Genomic DNA, 19,165 nt, shown 5'->3' with positions numbered 1-19,165 from the left:
CAAGGCTGACTATTTAAATTCCCTTGGGCTTTGAATTAGGCCTTTTTAGGGGTGACTGGGTGGCTCAGTTGGTTAAGCAAATGCCTTCAGCTCAGGTCTTGATGAGTGGGGCGCCTGCTTCTCTCTCTCCCTCTATCTGCTACTCCAACTGCTTGTGCGCTCCCTCTGTCAAATAAATAAATAAAAATTCTTTTTTTAAAAAAGAATTAGGCCTTTTGAAATACTCTTAAAAGAAGAAATAAAGCCTTCAGAAGAGAGGTGACAAGCCACAATACGAGGACTTCCACAAGATATGTGTGTTGTCTGAGTGTGGGTTCATATATTGTCATCTCAAACAAAGCTTGGTGAATTCCAATTCTGTGCTCTTCGAACGGTATCTTCCAATAAAAAAATTACAGCCTCCCAATAGACATCGAGTAAGCACTTCCATCTAGAAGAAAGAAGCATACTTCACATGGGAAAAATGAGGGTGTTGTCATGACAACTATGAAGAGTGTTTTATTAGATGGCTGAATTGAATGCTGTGCAGAGCTTCTGGGCTCTGTGTTCTTATCTGAAATTCTAGAAACATGCTTGGTGTTTCATATCCTTATAATCATACAAAATGTGGCTACTGTGATCCCCAAAGTGTGACCTAGTGAGACATCTTAATCCTGGCATCTGTTTCAAAACTGATAAACATCCATATACATAGAGAGGCCTCCAGACTGCCATTCACTCATGCACTGTGCTACTTGGGTTAATCAAGTGGAGCCTCTCATTTTATAGAATGTCTTGACAATGTGCTTGTGCTTAAAGGCTCATGGACTGACTCGGGAGCTGGGGTTTCCATGGGGAGACAGGGAGAGCCACAGATCCAGATGTAGAATCAGCTCTGGATTTTCTTGGCCATTTCAGATTACTTATCTCAAAGATGTCTTTGTTTTCTTTTGCTCAAATTCTTCTCTTCTATACTTGGTACCAATGCTAAGTCAGTCTTTTTATATGTTTATATGTTTTATATGTTTACAAGCTACTTGACCAGAAATGCTTTGGTCGGTCCCATCTGATCCAATTGTTGTATAATTATGGATATTTTATTATTGCTTTGAAGGAATTGTTAAATTAAAATTAAATACTCTAAACATTCCACCCTAACCCATAAACAATTAACTTTAATAAAAAAAATAAATAACAACAACAAAAAACCTCTAAGTCAGCTAATTTTGATTATCCACAAAGATCAGGTACAAGGATAATAGGAACATCGACCATTTGTAAAAATCGCCTCATTTTTTTCCCCAAACACTGCTCTGAATGATCACTCAGAATGATACAATGTGTCCCAGGAGCCTAGAACCACACATACCACGTGGAAGGCTCTCAGTGAATAGTTTTTGAATAAATGATCTGATTCTCGCTTTACTTGTATCTGTCGTGAACTGCAGAACTGAGGTTCAAACTCAAGGATTCTGACTTCAGATGCAGGAATTTGACCCTTGTGCTACACTGCCTTCTGAGTGCTCTTATTTCAATATGATTTTATTTTGTTTTGCTTTAGAATAACTTCTCAACTTGTTTTCCTCCTCTACTAATTGGGAAGCTTTGAGGGGATAGAGACAATAATCTATAATTTGCTTGTCCTAAGTGTAGAGGAAGAAACCTGTCTCCAGCCACTGGAGGCAGACATCCCGGGGAGAACACGAGGGTTTTTTGTTTTTTTTTTAAGAACACGAGGGTTTAGATGCAGATAACACTTCACTTGACTTTTACCTTGGGCACTGTGATAGGCTGAATTGTCTCCCTGCAAATCCATATGCAGAAGCCCTCAACCCTAGTACCACAGAATGTGACTGTATTTGGAGACCAGGCCTTTTTTAAAGTGGTAATTAAGTCAGAATGAGGCTGTTAGCATGGGTCCTGATCCAACTGACTGGTGTTTTTATGAGAAGAGGAAGAGACACCAGGGGTGTGTATGCACATAGAAAAGGCCACGTGAGGACACAGGAGGAGACAGCTGTCTACAAGCCCAGGAGAGAGGCCTTGGGAGAAACTGAAGCTGCCGACACCTTCATCTCGGACTTCCAGCCTCCAAGACTGTGAGGAAAGCAGTTTTGGTTGTGTAAGCCTCCCAGTCAGAGGGAGAAACAAAGCTGGAAGCTATGAAGCCCACCAAGGCTCAGAATGCAAGAGCCAGACAGTGAAATAAATCAAAGACATACATCAAGACCTCCTTAAATGTGGAATCTAAAACAACCAAACTCAAAGGAGCAGAGAATAGACTGTTGGTTTCCAGAGGCAGGGATGGGGAGAATTGGGTGAAGGTGGTCAAAAGGTGCAAGATGCCAGTTATAAGGTTAGCAAGGACGGGGGTGTAAGGTACCACATGAAGACTATAGTTCACATCACTGTATGGTGTACTTGAGAGTTGCTAGGAGAGTAGATCCTAAAAGTCCTCATCATAAGCAAAAAAATCCCATTTTTTTTCTCTCTGTAATTATATAAGGTGGTGGATGTTAACTAAAATTCTGTCATCACTTTGTCAGGTCATGGGGCACAACTTAAAGTTACACACTATTGTCTGTCAGTTATATCTCAATAAAGCTGGAAGAAAAAAAAGGAAAACAAAAAATCAAGATGAATAGCTAATTGGGGATTGAAGATAGTGAATGGGGTCAAGAGGGTTACCAGGAAGAGAAAAGCAAACTAGGTCTGCACGGGACGAAGCCAAGAATGAGGTGGCTTTGTGAAACACGGGTGTTTTGCTTTTTAGAGTCTGCCTGGAACATAACTGGCGGTCAGGCCTGTCAGCCCTTCAACAGCAAGAAGTACTAAAGGGCAGGAGGTGGAGACTAGCATCAGGAGGCGTGGTCAGGTAGCCATCTTGTACAGGACTACCAAGTGGACCCCAGCTAATGGACCTTGGGGATGTATAAACCCATAGTAAATGGATTTTACAGACATTGTTTTTTCTGGCTTGCCTGGACTCGAAGCAGCCTGGGTGCATTATCCCCTGACAGAGGCCTGATTGTAATGATTTACTCCTGAGATCCGAAGTGACTCAGCCAATACAACTCTTCTTTTGTCTAACTAAAGTGTCCCTCTCTCACACAATAATTTGCTAGACTCTTCATTCATTATGGCCAGCCCTCTCATTTTACCATTATTTCTTTCTTATTCTTCTGCATTGAGCCCTCGTGCTACCAAAATCAGAACATCTCCATGTTTACAATAATGCATTGAGTTTTATTCATTTCGAGGTAATATAGCCTGGGAGAAACCCTTTGTACCACTTAAGCGCTATCTGGCAGGACGGCCACAAGAAAGGGAAAAATGGAGGCTTGTTATCTGTGCAGCCTGAAAACAATCTCTTCTGTTTTGACCTGAAAGGCAGCTGGTTTACAGGGATACCTTTTTCTGGGGAAGAGCTTTCACTCTTTTCTAAAAGTAGAGGCCACCTAGATCTTTGAGACCCTGACACTGTGATCAAAGACACAATACACTAGTGTCTTATAGTCATTGACATAAAGGCATGATCAAATTAAGACTCAGAACATCTAATAGAGTATTCCTTGTTAAAGTGCATACGAGTCGTCCAGCTTCTGTTCGGACCAGATTCACTTGAAGCTCAGAAAGGTCCTGGCTCTGCAAATACTCACATGCTTTTACTTTATAAAATTTCTGATTATTTGGAAAACATGTGTTGTGTTTTATATCTAAGTGACTTAATTTTTGTGCTGATGATTGATTAAAGAATGGATCCTGAACTGAACATTTCAGTTCAAGAGCGATTTTTTGCCTTATAGGTTTTCTCCCTGATGCTTTGTAGGGATTTTGTAAAGTCCTTGTATCACAGTATCAGCAACGTCTTGAATTTAAAATATTGAAACAGAGGGATCCTGAAATCCTCCCTAAAGGAGACAGACTTTTCAGAGGAAAATTGTTAATGTTGGAAAATAGGTTCTAAATATATATAGATGTACATTTCTTTATGTCACCTTATATTAAAACTTGTAAGATTTCTACACTTTTTTTTTTTTTGCTCTTCTCAAGTATTAAATATTTGACTCTCCACTTCTTTGCACACAGCTTAAAAGCCTTTTATACTTTCTATCCTGAGAGACATCTTTCCCCTCTTCTTATTTCCAACCAGTCACCTTTTTTAAAAATGTCACCAAATGTCGCCAAACCATAGCCCACACATCAATTACACATGATTTCATAGTAAAGTCTTTGCCATGTGACTTGCAGCACTCACTGGTTACTCAAGAGGACAACCTTGCATTCTGTGGAGAGTTGTTTGGAGACGTACACATTGGCCCTGTCTGCACACTCCAGGCGCTGATGATGAATGAACTGCCAAGTCAAAGAGCTTTTCTTGGTTCTTACTCTCCTTGGCTCATGCTCCCCCACCCCTTCCCTGAAGCAACTGTCTTGGTTAGGGTTGATGATTTACTCCTTTGAATTGTGTTCCCATTCTCACCAGAGGCCAGATACCAAACTCCTCTAGTCCTTCTTCTTTCATTTCCTTAGATTTTTTTTTTTTCTTTTTTAACAACAGCTAATTATAAGATCTACTACTGGCAAACTCCAACTCTGTCCTTAATAATTTGGGGTGTGTGTCAATGTCATCTCTCCACCCATTTACTGGCAATCTCACTGCACGTACCTTTCCTTCCGAAACCTTCCCCTCCCCACCAACACGGGCACATCACACTGCACAGTTAGGGCTGTCTGCCCCTGGTGCTATCAACCTGCCAGTAGCTCAAACTTGAACTTTTGAAGAATTTATTTTTCTTTTCGCATCTCCTGCATGTATACTTGTTTAAAGCCCCTGTAATGTATCAAGCACTCATTTCCCCTCCATTAAAACTCTTGTTTTTTATCTTGTTTACCTGACTCTGATCTTTTATCCTTTCAATAGGACACTTGCAAATGTTTCATTTTATCACTCAAAAATAAATACCAGGCTGGACAAATACTAGTACTGCTTCATGACAAAAGATACTGAAACAAAAACAAAAACAAAACAAAACAAAACAAAAAAACCCCAAAAACCTAACTGTGAGAGCCAAATTCATACCAATGCCAAAATACCACAAAAATAATTTAAATTGTTTGCAAATTCAATGTTAATTATTTGCTTTTTGCATATCGTATGTTTTTGCATTTGGTTATTGATTGTGAAGGACATTTTCACGTATGGAAAAAGTACAGAGATCAGAATTAAGATGATTCTATTTTTTTAACTCAACACTCGTATTGCTTTGCTAGAGCCACCAGAACAAAATACTACAGACCAGGGGTCCTGAGCAATAGACATTTGTTTCTTACAGTTCTGGAGGCTGGAAGTCCAAGATCATGGTGCTGGCGGGATAGGTTTTATTCTGAGGCTTCTTGTCTTGCCTCCTAGGCAGTTGCCATCTTGCTATGTGCTTACATGACCCCTTTTTTGTGCTTGTGTGGATAGAGAAAAGAAATCTCTGGTGTCTCTTCCTATTCTTATGAGGACACTAACCCTTATGACCTCAATTTAATCTTAATTACTTTCTTAGAGGTTCCATCTCCAAATACAGCCACACTAGGGTTAAGGTTTCAATCTGTGAGTTTTGGGAGGACACACCTTCAGGCCATAACACCACTAGCCGCAGAGTGTTGGGATAAGGTGCTGTGAAACTCAGGGATGCAGAGGTTAACAGACTAATATCTCACAGAGCCATGCCTTTCAGGCAGAATGGACCAAACATGGACTGGAGGCAGGAAAGGATATCTACTGATGCTGGTAAACCTCACACAGGTAGCAATGAAATGTGTGTGTCTGCTTCCTTTTCCTACCCATACACTCATTTGGTGAGACGAATGAACTTCCTCTCTCCGGCTGTGCTGTGGGATCTCTAGCCAGGGAGCACTTCCTGACTTCAGAGGGAACAGCCCCTCGAACAATCAATCTCCACAGAGAAGGAAAGTCTAGCGTCCCTTTGGCCAGACCATACTCATCATTGCTTTTGCTGTAGCAGCCTTCAGGAATAAATTAACTTTTTAGTTTTCTTACTGGAAAGGCGTAGATGGCCTTGGCTATCAACAGTTAAGAGTCTCTAGTTATCTGGAGAACAGAAAATTTAGGGTGATGGGGCTTTACTGGCTGCAAAAAAGAAAAAAAAGAGTGCATGCATAAGGAGCTACTTTTTGTTTCTCCCTCACCTGGATCCTGGTCCTCAGCTTCACCCCACATAAGGTCTGTGTCATAATGCTAATAAGCCTCATTCACAGGTGAGCTGTGCCTGATTCACTTCCAAGGAGAGATTGCACGTTGTAGGAAGGTAGAGATCTTAAAGTTTACATCAAGGCCAAAATGGGAGACTCAGACTGTGACTGCCCTGTTAGGAGGTGGGAGACTAACTCCAGGCCCTGGTTGCTAGTCAGATGAACCTCTCCCCCCCACCCCCTGCCCCATACACACATCTCTTTGCCAGGACACCTGTGGCCCAGGGAACAGGTTAGATGCGTCAGAGTCATCCTGTCTCTGGCACAATGTTTTTTTGGTGTACCATGCCTAAATCAGGACAGATTAAGAACAAAGATACTAGAAAGAGCTATAGAAGCCTCATAGGTCCAGGATCTGCCCTTTTTTGGGGGAAAGAACAAGAGGAATAGGGTCAGTGTAGCAAAGCAGATGCATAGGCACAACTTCAATCCTGGAGCAGAGAATCTCTCCATTACTCATTACCTGCACCTAAGTGGGAACTTCTTTGGTATGAAAGAGGAAGGATCCCGAGGACGAATGGCTGGATCTGGACATTTTAGGGTCCTAACTGCAGTGCTCCTCATCATAAAACAAGGGGGGATGTAAAGACCCAGATGTGGGGTGAGGCAATAGGAAACATAGTCTAATCTGGCCAAACACACCAGAAAAGATCATTTCCATAGACCTAGGAATTTCCTAGCTCAATAAATATTTAGGCCCCAGTTGTAAAGAGAAGAATGACTTCAGAAGCTGGTGTGCTCCTTCCAGTTACATCAGTGACATGAATTTATTGGGTACTCAATTTTGTGTACTCATGGCTCCCTGACCACAGGGGCATCAAACAATCTAATGCACATATTAGCCTGTTTTTTTTTTTTTCTAAGATTTTATTTATTTATTTTGACAGAGAGAGAGAGAGACAGCGAGAGAGGGAACACAAGCAGGGGGAATGGGAGAGGGAGAAGCAGGCTCCCCGCAGAGCAGGGAGCCCGATGACATGGGGCTTGATCCCAGGACCCTGGGATCATGACCTGAACCGAAGGCAGACACTTAACAACTGAGCCACCCAGCTGCCCCAGTCTGTTGGTTTTAATGATGCTTATTTATTTTTCTCTTTTGGTCCAGCTGACTTCCACTAAGAGTCTCTTTCCCTCCAGCCCGACTGTGAGGATGGAGGACAGTCTTCCTGAGCCCACATGTGTGTTGGAAGCTCAAGGTTTAGGGAGGGAGTGATGTCTATTGATTTGAGGCTTCAGATCCATTGGCTGGGACAGGCTTTTGCTTTTTATTATTTCTTGAGGAAAATAGGGAGATTTTGAGTAAACGTTCCTTAATTCTATTTCCCTTTTCCAATAACACCTCTAAAATGAAGTGTAGAGGTTTTTTTCTTTAAATCCTCTAGGGGGAGCACATATATATCTACATGTTAAGAAACTAAATATGTATATAATGTATTCTTTGTAACATATATAGTGTATATATATAAAGTATATTATTTGTACTATAACATATAGAATATATACAGTTCCTGCTTAAAAAAATACATAGTTCCTGGGATAGTCACAATAATTTTGAAAAAGAACAAAGTTAGAGCACCTTGACGTGACAATGTCAAGCTTACTATAGAGCTACAGTCCTCAAGGTAGCATGGTATTACAGTAAGGACAGACATGTAAATCAATGGAACAGAATTTTGAGATATTAATAGAAGAGAATTGAGAGTCTCCAAATGAATCCATATATTGGTAATCGATTGATTTTTGACAAAGGTGCCAAGGCAGTTCATTAGGAAAAGATAGTCTGTTCAACAGACAGTACTGGCACAATTGGATCTTCACAAGCAAAAGGATCAACTTTGACCTTCATAGTAACTTAAAATTAATCACATGACTATATGAAAGAGTTAAAATGATCATATTTTTGCAAGAAAACAGGAGAAAATCTTCAAGACATGGGGTTCAGCAAAGTTCTCACATGCTATGCCAAAACATGGTCTGTAAAAAAAAAAAGATAAATTAGATCTCATCCAACTTAAGATAAAATGGCACTTGATACGATACCATTAGGAAAATAAAAATACAAGCAAGAGATTGGGGAAAAACACCTTAGCATTATCAGATGATATGTTCATCCCAATGAAAGCATTTATGGATTCCGTTCTCATGCCTGAGAGATGCATGTGAAACATCTATGTGACTCCCTGCATTTCAGGGACATGTGAAGGAAGGGGAAGAGGAAGAAGAAAGGTGGATGGAAGTCAGGAGAAGACGTGGGCGGGAGTCTTCTGGGGGAGGCTAAGACAGAAAGAACTCCAAGCAAAGGGGTTGATTGTCATGTAGCATTGAGACCAGTGTTAACCTTAGTGCTTGGGAAAGGAGCATTCAGAAGAATCCTTTATTGCTTATTTCCGAATGATGACAAGAGCAGACGGGTACTCGAGGAGGCAGCATGGTCTCACCGTAGGAAAGCTCTCCTTGAAGCTGCATGGCCAGGACACCTGAAGGACTCTCCAACTCGGGAGGACATGTCCCCAACATAAGAAGTGGAACACTGTGCACCTGAGGGCATAGGCAAGCAGGCCTGATGGGAAGGACGTGTGGGAAACAAGGCAGCTGAGGAGAGCCGAATGCACGTGAATCGGACAGATCTGTGGGCACCGAATCAAAGTCGGCTCCACCAAGGAAGGGCAGGAAGTGTAAGCCGATGCCAAGCGGGGAGCCCTGGATTGTCCAGACATGTGAAATGCAGATGGGAAAGATCTCCAAGAGGCAGAAATCAGCCTTCGTTACCAAAGACAGACTTAAAGAATTAACTCCATTGTAAATGGAAAAGATCAAGCCACGTTAGGGAAGAAAGGGGATCCAAGGTGGAGATGCCGGTGTAGCCAGGAGAGCCCTATATGGGCAAAAGGGCAGTCATGGCAGATAAGACGGGGCCCTAAAAGGGGATTTTTTTCTTTTTTTCTTTTTTTTCTGCAGTGGTATTGTTTTAATTAAAATTATCTTACTCCAAATAAAGAAAACCAACAGGATGTGATTAGACAGAATTCCACCTGTCATGGGTGAAGGTGGAAAGAGCAACTAAAATAGACTGGAAAGAGGTGTAGGAGTTTACAAGTATGAAGATGTAACATAGACATAGGAGGGGCGTGCCCACGACAGCAGGTATGATGGCGCGGACCCAGAGCTGCAGTGCTGCCCTTGCAGAAGACCCTGCTGGGCTCTGTGGGGCTGCACATCCTTCCCAGTGTAGAAGGGCACAGCTGGGGGCTGGGGAACCATGCAGCACTTGCCAGACAATGGGGCAGGATGAAAGGAGGAAGGGGGAGAGCATTTGGGGGAAGAGCTTGGGAGAGGAGCGGTTATGATACAGAAGTCTACACGGGCAGAAGCAAGAAAAATACTAAGTGTCCTGTACATACTGAGTTGCTCACTGTAGTTTTAATGGGGGTGAAGGCAGGAAACACGTCTTTTTGTTCAGATAGTTTTGGTGTCCTCTGTTGGGAACACGGGGGTAATAAATATGTGACTTTGGGGAAATCTACAGACCAGGCTGTGAAAAGGTCCCAGGCTGCACTGGACTGCAGAGGACCAGCACATGCACAGCCCTGGTATCTATCTCACCCTCTGAACGCGTCAGCCGGAGGGTGGGGTGGGAAATGAGAGACACGGGTATCCGGGTGTCATACACCTTCACATCAGCAAAAGCAGCCAGGCCCCTGTGCTCTGGGATGCTCCCTCTGCCTGATGCCAAAGAAAATCTGGGTAATTAGAAAATGTGTGAACTCACATTCTCCTGAAATATATCATTCTTTTTGATTCTCAGGATAATGCCAAATTCAACAATCTTCACGAGGCCAGAAACAACCTGATGCAAAGGAAATTTATGAGATGCCTATTTCAACTTTGAGAATTTCGATTTTTATTTTGTGTATTCATATATCACTTTCTTTGTTCAAACAATTATAAATCCCAACTCCAGTCTAAAGGTATATAGTGAAACAACTCTGATTATTCCTCGTGAGTAGAGGTACTCAAAGGGGTCGAGTGTGATTTGTGTTTCGGTGAAAATTCCTCGTTTCTGTTTGAGAACAGAGCCTGTCATGCTTTCAGCATCCACAGGGCAGAGGAAGCCTTCTTGACCTTCCTGGTTTATATATTCTTGCACTATCTACCCTGTCTTAGTTTTTTTTCACAATTTCAGTGAGTCTTCTTACCTCCAGCTTGTAAGAGCACACAAAAAGAAGAGCTCAGTGAATTTAGTCCTGTGGGTAGGCTGGATGAAGCCATCTGTATTCTAGGATAAAGTCTGGATGATCAGCAAATCCTAGCTGCCATTCAACCCCCAACTTCACCAGTGGGAAGGTGACTTCAGACCAAAGGCCAGTCCTTAGGAACTGAGTAATGACAATTCCTTTAAATTTTTTATTGTTATGTTAATCACCATACATTACATCATTAGTATTTGATGTAGTGTTCCATGAGTCATTGTTTGTGCATAACACCCAGTGCTCCACGCAGAACATACCCTCTTTAATACCCATCACCAGGCTAACCCATCCCCCCACTCCCTTCCCTCTAGAACCCTCAGTTTGTTTTTCAGAGTCCATCATCTCTCATGGTTCGTCTACCCCTCCAATTTCCCCCCCTTCAGTCTTCTCCTCCTGCTATCTTCTTCTTTTTTTTCTTAACATATATTGCATTATTTGTTTCAAAGGTACAGATCTGTGATTCAACAGTCTTGCACAATTCACAGTGCTCACCATAGCACATACCCTCCCCAATGTCTATCACCCAGCCACCCCACCCCTCCCACCCCACCCCCACTCCAGCAACCCTCCGTTTGTTTCCTGAGATTAAGAATTCCTCATATCACTGAGGTCATCTGATACATGTCTTTCTCTGATTGACTTATTTCACTCAGCATAACACCCTCCAGTTCCATCCACGTCGTTGCAAATGGCAAGATCTCATTCCTTTTGATGGCTGCATAATATTCCATTGTGTATATATACCACTGCTTCTTTATCCATTCATCTGTCGATGGGCATTTTGGCTCTTTCCACAGTTTGGCTATTGTGGACATTGCTGCTATAAACATTAGGGTGCACGTACCCCTTCAGATCCCCACATTTGTATCTTTGGGGTAAATACCCAGTAGTGTAATTTGAGTAATGCCAATTCCATGTCTAAAATACTCTAGCTCCTGGCTCTGGGCAGTTTTGCTAGGCTGACAATATCCTGAGAACCATTAGTATAAAATTCTCAAGTTGACCATAGACTTGACAGACTGCTCTCTCTCTGCAGAGTGAATCCTTCTGGAGGATTTTCAATCCCTTGTGCAGGGGGGATTATGCATAAGAGTCAGCAGCAAGGTCTCAGTGCCTCCTTGGTGGGGTTGCCCCAGGAAGCTGTCACCCCTTCCTATTCAGGCTCTGCGTGCTTGCAGGAGGTCAGAGAACGGAAGAGCAGAGAGACCCCCAATGTTAACTTTGCCCAGAACTGTCCACCCCCCTGCCTGACTTCAGTGGGACCTGTGGGATATTGTGCAAGACCTTGGGAAGGGAGGTCTATTTTCCTAAAATGCCCTAAGTGCTTTCGAACCACTTGCCACCTTCAAAACTCTCACTTTTATTTCATCATGAAAGTTTTAATTTATGCTTTTGACTCTCATTTCTTCGTGTTCTTGCTTTTAATCCAAAACTTCAATTTTTAGTTTGGATCTCCAATTGCAATCTCTAAATCTATCACATTTCTTCTTAGGATCACGCTTATTTTGTCTTTCTTTCTTCATAGTTGAAGGGAGGGTAACATGTTTGTCCTCTACATCGGTGATTCAATTTTTTGCAATTCCACTGTTGGGGGTCTCTGCTGCAGGTTTCAGTTCTCATGCTTTTCTTTATGCTTTCCATTATGTCCCTACTATCTTTCTTTTCCTTAGGGCTTTAGATCCCAATTTCAAAGAGAAGCTCTTTTTGTTTTGCCTCATACTGAGCAATGCAATATGTTCTTCTTTAAAAAAAAAAAAAAGGAGGTTGATTCCAGCATCAAATTATTTTCATATATATGAACTTCCTCTGAGCCTTCAGGATAATGTTCCTTTTTTCTGATTATTTTTTAACAAATATGATCTTTGCAAATTACATATTTTTATAGGAATGAGAACATTCAGTGTAGCACTATTTAAAGTGCCAAGAGACTATTAGCAATAAATTCTAGTCCCACATTACAGGAATGTTTCTGTACATTATACAATTTTAATATAAATAAGTAATACATACCTATTATTGGGTGTCACAGTCAGGTAAGTGCCCAACTCTTGGTTTTGGCTCGGGTCATGATCTCAGGGTCCTGGGATCGAGGCTTGCATCGGGGTCCATGCTCAGTGCAGTCTGCTTGAGATTCTCCCTCTCTCTACCTCTGCCCCTCCAACTGTGCTCACTCTCTCCCTCTAAAATAAATAAATAAATCTTTAAAAAAAAAAACACACATACTTATCCAAAAGCATAAAGGCTGTAAAAATAGGAGACATATTTGTGGCATACTGTTCCTTGAAAATGAAGGCTAAAAAGGGAAATCCCATTACACATCTAAATGCAGAAGATAAAAACAATTCAGCTAGCCTGGTGGGGGTACGTCAAGACTATTTTTTCATATTTTTCTATAATACAGTTTATATTTTATTTCTAATAATTAAAAAAAAAAAAAAACAGTCCCAAAAGCTAAATATCAATGGGTTCAACTGTGTGGTCACAATTTCAGTTAACTTCTGTGAGGATGATAGCTGGAGAGAAAAGCTTTGGATTCTTGAGACTTGGATTTAGTGACTTTTAACACACTTTGCCTCTAGGATATCGACTGTGTGATCATTGACTGCTTTCTCTCCACATGTTCTTCTTACTTGCCAAGATAAAAGTAAACTGGGGGCACCTGGGTGGCTCAGTTGGTTAAGCGTCTGCCTTCGGCTCAGGTCATGATCCTAGGGTCCTGTGATGGAGCCCTGAGTCAGGCTCCCTTCTCAGTGGGGAGCCTGCTTCTCCCTCTGCCCCTCCCCACCTCTCATGCTCTCTCTTGCTCCCTCTCTGTCTGAAATAAATCAGTAAAATCTTAAAAAAAAAAAAGAAAGATAAAGAAAAGTAAACTGAACCAACCACTGGTCCAGTGATGACTTTGTCTCAGAGATATTCAAGTAATTATGTAGCAAACAAAATTATTGTGATTTTGAATTTCTTTTATTTGTGGGTGTAGCAACAAGATCAAAGACATCTAAACAAACAAAACATAGGTTTCACTTCCTCCACTGGGTCCCTGTTTCCATATCTATTTAAAAAAAAATACTGGAGTTGTCCTATAACTTCAAGATTCCTACTAATTCTTGCATTCTGTGATTCTAATTACTATAATTTTCATTACTGATAACTAAAATAAATGACAGATAAACATGGGAAGATAGCATTGGAGCTGAGTTTCACAAGTGTGGTAGAGTTCAGAGAGTAAAGCGTTCATCCAATGTTGACTAGGAGTAATGAGAGGGGGCGTACCTGCTGAGTTCCTGATCTTCGGAGGGTGGGGGTACTATTCTTTCACTTTTGTTGTTGTTTTGATTTATTTGTTTGTTTTGGAGTTGTCTTCTCTCTGGTTGGGGATGTTTCCTTCTAAGTCTGACTTACTGACTTTTTAGTGAATGGATTTTGAATTTTATCAAGGGCTATTTCTGCACATATCATGATAATCATGTGTTTCTGTTTTTTTTTTCTTTAGTTTTTTTATTATGGTAAATTGCACTGATTGATTTTTGAATGTTGAACCAGCCTTGAATTCCTGGGGTAATCCCCACTTGGTCACGTTATAGTGTTCTTTTAAAATTTATTATATTTATTTTTTATTTTGTGGAATTAAATTTAATACCATTTTGTTGAGCTTTTTTGTATCTAATATTCATAAGTGATTTTGTTCTGTAGTTTCCCTTTTTTGAACTATCTTTGGTTTTGGCATCAGCATAATGCTGTCCTCATAAAATAAGTTGGGAAACATTCCATCCTCTTTCATATTCTGGAAGGATTTGTGTAGAAGTACTACAATTTCTCCCTGAAAAGGTTGGTAGAATTCACCAGTGAATTCTTCCATGTCTCGGGTCTTGAGTTATCTTTGGTCATTTGTGTCCACCAAGGAATTTTTCCATTTTTATAAATGTCACTTACCAGCTTTATTTTAAAAGTTGTGAAGACTAGTGGCCCTCTGCACCCTCCCTTCCATCACCTTAATGCCCTAATGAATGAAGTCTTTCTATCAGGAGAGCTGGAACTGATGGTCATCTGATGGCATCTCACTTTTTACACTTTTTTCTCAGGCTACTTATCTTCCTGAAAAAGCAAACTATCCTGTAGTGTCTCAAATGCTAGCCCCAAAGCCCCAACCAAATGGACACATTTAAATCCAATAGGTTTCATAATCCCTCAGGCTAATATTTTCCTCTCTGCTTTGATACTGACCCCATTTGGAATGTCCTTTCTTCTTTGACTTCATGTTAGGACACTCAGAGCAGAGACTAGGGTGAGGCCAGAAACGTACCCAGGACACAAAATTTTAGAAGGTGCTCACTCTTAGGATAAGCTCAAGGTCGGTACCTGCAGGAATTTAGCAATGAACTCCTCCTTATTATCTGTGTCCTGGGTACTCCAATTGCCTCATTTAATTCCGGCCTTTTAAATTTTATTACTTCTTTGAATGCTCTAAAAATGTAAAATCCTCGTCAGTGTTTTATCAGAAGTATTTTAGGCATCATTTCCAAAGGAATGAACCAAAAACCATCATTATTTCTGACCAAGCCTTGTAAATCACTTTCACTGGTGGTATTAAGAAATTACTTAAAAAATTACACAGGCCTAATAACCATAAAAAACGCTACAGGCCCCAATTGTTTCCTTCATCCCCCCCTCCCCCACAATCATATATGAAAACACTTCTATTTTCACAACTTGCTCTGTTTAGGATGATTCTGGAATATGTGCATTTCCCGCAGTGTTATTGAAAACCTCATCCATTTCTCTCCCACTCAAGAAAGCACATGACAATGTAAGTAATGGATGCTGTTATAGGAATAAATTTAAATATTTTCTAATTTACTATTTACCATTCATAAACTGTTCTTTATTTTTATAACAAATTATTTTTAGATTAAATCACAAGTGACTACCACACGTACTACAGACAGAATGGTAATGACTGTTCTACTGCATACTTTACATTAAACAGTATTACACACACAAAATATTGCCAAGGATTTAGAATTTTGATCAGCAGTTTCAGGAAGCCAAGGGCTTTCGGCTAGCAGATGAATCATAGAGAGGGTCCCACCATTTCTCGTCAGAGACGGCTGCCTCTGTGTCAGTGGGCCATGGGATTTCTATGATCTGACCTTAGGATGACCCCTTTTTATGGCGAAATAAGGTATTAAGCAAGGTCGTTCTCTCTGGAGCCATAAAAGATTGACGAGGGAAGCACTGAGCTGTGCTTTGTTTTGAGCAGGGCTGCTGCATGTCCACGGCCTCCCCTGAGCCCGGTCCAGGCGCTGGTCATTCTAACAGCACTGTCTCCCAGCCTGCATTCGGCCCTGTCTTCGTACTCGTGCCTTTTTAAATTGTGCAACTGTTTTATTTCATTGTCTAAGTCCAAATGCAAACAACAAAACACTGACTGTATGTCAGCCTTGAAAATGGAGAACTGACCTTGGAACCCGGGTGCTTCCTCATTTCCTGTGCTTAGCACTTAGGTTTTAAATCCTTCATCTACACTTCCTTTGAAATATTTTGCACCTGAGAATTCACGATATGTCTCTATGTCATTTGACCTATTTTCAAAAATGAATATATTCAGCCTGAGTAAAATAGTATTGCAATATAGATACTAAACGTGCAAGTTCACACATTCTTTATATTAACTTTAATTCAGTGCTTTCCATTTCTCCATTGCTTCAGACCCAGGAGTTTAAAATATATACATTTGTCCGTTCAAGAGATTATGAATGCCTCACTAGCACATACCACGTGCTAAATATTTTTCCTTTTTTCTACTTACAACATCCAATTAGGTACATAATGAAATTCCCAGTTTTCAAATGAGTGACCCAAGGCTTAGTGAAGAAAAGTAACTTGTCCGAAGTCACACAACTAACAAATAGAAGAGCCAATTTTCATCGTAAATATATCTCACTCCAAAATTTGTGTTTTTTTAAAAGATTTTATTTATTTATTTGTCAGAGAGAGAGAGGAGAGAGAGCAAGCGTGGGGGCAGGGGGAGAGGCAGAGGGAGAGGGAGAAGCAGACTCCCCGCTGAGCAGGGAGCCCGATGCAGGACTCGATTCCGGGACCCCAGGATCATGACCTGAGCCGAAGGCAGAAGCTTAACCGACTGAGCCACCCAGGCGCCCCCCAAATTTAATTTTTTTACATAAAATCCTGCATCTCCTTCCAGGACTTGCTGTGGAAAAGAATGTTTTTCTCAAATTTTACCTTTCCTTCTATCCCCTGAGAAGATAAACAATTTTCATATATAAAGCTTTTTTTTAAACAAAACAAACTTCTCACTAATTAATTAGTGAGACAAATCAGAGAGTACAACCAAAACAAACAACGCCCCAAACCAAAACAAAAAGCCTGAAGCAATAATTCAGATTGAAGTGTTTTAATAAACATGAAAATGTTGTTAGTACCATTGCCTATTACCGGTTTCCCCGTTGGCACAGTGACACCTCCTTGTTCCTGAGTTCCTCGCATTTGTTGATATCTTGCTTTCCTTCTGGTTGCTGGAGGTGGAGCTTGCTGGGACTTCCTGCTGCCTGGGACATCTGCCTTCACTCTGTCCATGTATAGGTAGGGAGTTCCTTACATTAAACTTCTGTAAGAAATCTGATTCTCTCCCAAAGGTGGGACCTGGAAAACGCAAGGAGGTTCCATTTTAATTGTCTCCTTTTTTTTTCTCTTCTTTTTTAATTTAAATTCAATTAATTAACATATAATGTATTATTAGTTTTGGAAGTAGAAGGCGGCAATTCAGTCTTATGTAATACCCAGTGCTCATTACATCACATACCCTCCTTAATGTCCTTAGTCTTCCCCAGATCTTAAGAATATGTTGGTAAAATTAACGTGAGAATTTCAATTGGATACATTTGCAGAGAGTATAGCAACGTGCACTGAGCTTCTGTGTCACTCCCGAGAAACCAAATGAGCACGTGCATGTGTGGTGCAGCGTCTGTCTTTCAAATCCTGAATTATTAAGGTCAAAGAAGTGTGGCCGTATTCAGTTCCTACGCACAGACTTTGCTTGACTAGAAGACTCAATTAATTACCAGATCAAAATTGGGCTGGAATTTGTTTTCGCAATTGTTAACTAGTTTAACTGGGTTATAGAGAAAGACTCTATATGACATTAAATGACCTTCCTAAAAGCTTATTTCTCTCCCAACTGCTCATACTTAGAATCAATTTAAGGAGTCATTCGAAATGCGCCGTTTATGAGCTTCAAATGCATTTACTACTCGCCAGATGTCTGTGTCACACCAGTCTGCTGCTTGCCTTTCACTGACCCCTTCCGTAGATGTTCCTGCCTTGGGTCCTCGACCCAGGAAACTCATGCCCCAGAGCCGTGTGGTTGCAGTGCTGAGTCCCGGGGAGAAAGAAGTCCTCACTCAGTGTGGGCAAAGAGGACCGAGTCACAAGGTGAGCTTATAATGGTGACAACGTTAGATTTTTCCGGGTTGAATTTAGAAATACATTATTTTTTCAGACCTCTCAGTGTGTTTCATGCCTTTATAATTCCTTTGATTAGATACAAGTTGATCAGAAATGAATGTGAACTCCCCTCCCTCCCTCCTTGATGATCCTAGGGTTATTCTATAGCTGGCTGGGACCTGGTTGTTTTGAATGTCTTATTAACCCAAATACTTTACATAAGAGACACACACATCTTTGTTTTTTCCACTTATGTGCTGAGATCATCATCCTCCACTGTCAGTGGCTCACTCTGAACAAAATGTACCTTAATCATAAAGTGATTTCTACACTTGAACACACATATTTAGATAAAAAGGCATGGCTTAAATAGTACTTCTCAATAAACAAGTATCTCAACTCTTGAATTCTTTAATGAAGCTAAGTGTTTAACAGATTTTCATAAAATGAAAAAAAAAAAAAACAACCTAAATTATTGGTTTTCTCCTTCACATTGCCCTTTCTATATGCAAATGACCACATAACCATTGCTCAGAACAGATTCTAAAAATTCCAATAGATAGTATAAAAATCTCCAAAATAATTTTTAAATGTTTCTGCAACATATAAATAAAACTGAACCAAGTAAAAATAATGATGAACAACCAAATGATTATTATAAAATAAACTTAAACACATTGAAAAATATTGGTGAAATACCATCTTGGAATAAAAACTAAAATGCTTTATTTGTACTTTCTTCATTGTTTCATTTCTATGATAAGAATGGTGAATATTCTGAAATATATATTTTGTAGACATATATAATAAAAGGGACAAGGTGGGTATCAATAAATAGAAAGTTATGAAACATCAACCAAATGCAGAATAATAAACACAAATGCACCATTTAAAATATCAAACATGATACCTGTTTTCCTGATTTTACACAAAGGCAATTGCTTTCTATATGTTGGGTCTACTAAAATCTCACAGCTAATGACCATTTTCTTTTTTGATGTCATGGGGTAAAACTGAATTATGTAGTTAACTGTATTGAGCATTGTTAGGTTATTTCTAAATTCCACAGGGAAAGGGTTAAATTACTTTGTTGTTCACTAAATTGCCATGTGTACCCAGGCACTCAGTCGAAAGCTTCTTAAAGGTGATGATACAACACTTGGAAATATTAGGGGTGCCTGGGTGGCTCAGTCGGTTTAGCATTTGCCTTG

This window comes from Eumetopias jubatus, unplaced genomic scaffold (genome assembly GCF_037043125.1).
Source record: "Eumetopias jubatus isolate StellerSeaLion01/CBP00866 unplaced genomic scaffold, mEumJub1_p1.0 scaffold_9, whole genome shotgun sequence".
In the NCBI taxonomy this organism is placed as follows: domain Eukaryota; kingdom Metazoa; phylum Chordata; class Mammalia; order Carnivora; family Otariidae; genus Eumetopias; species Eumetopias jubatus.
The sequence above is the reverse complement of the archived record's forward strand: the minus strand, read 5'-3'. Positions refer to the sequence as shown.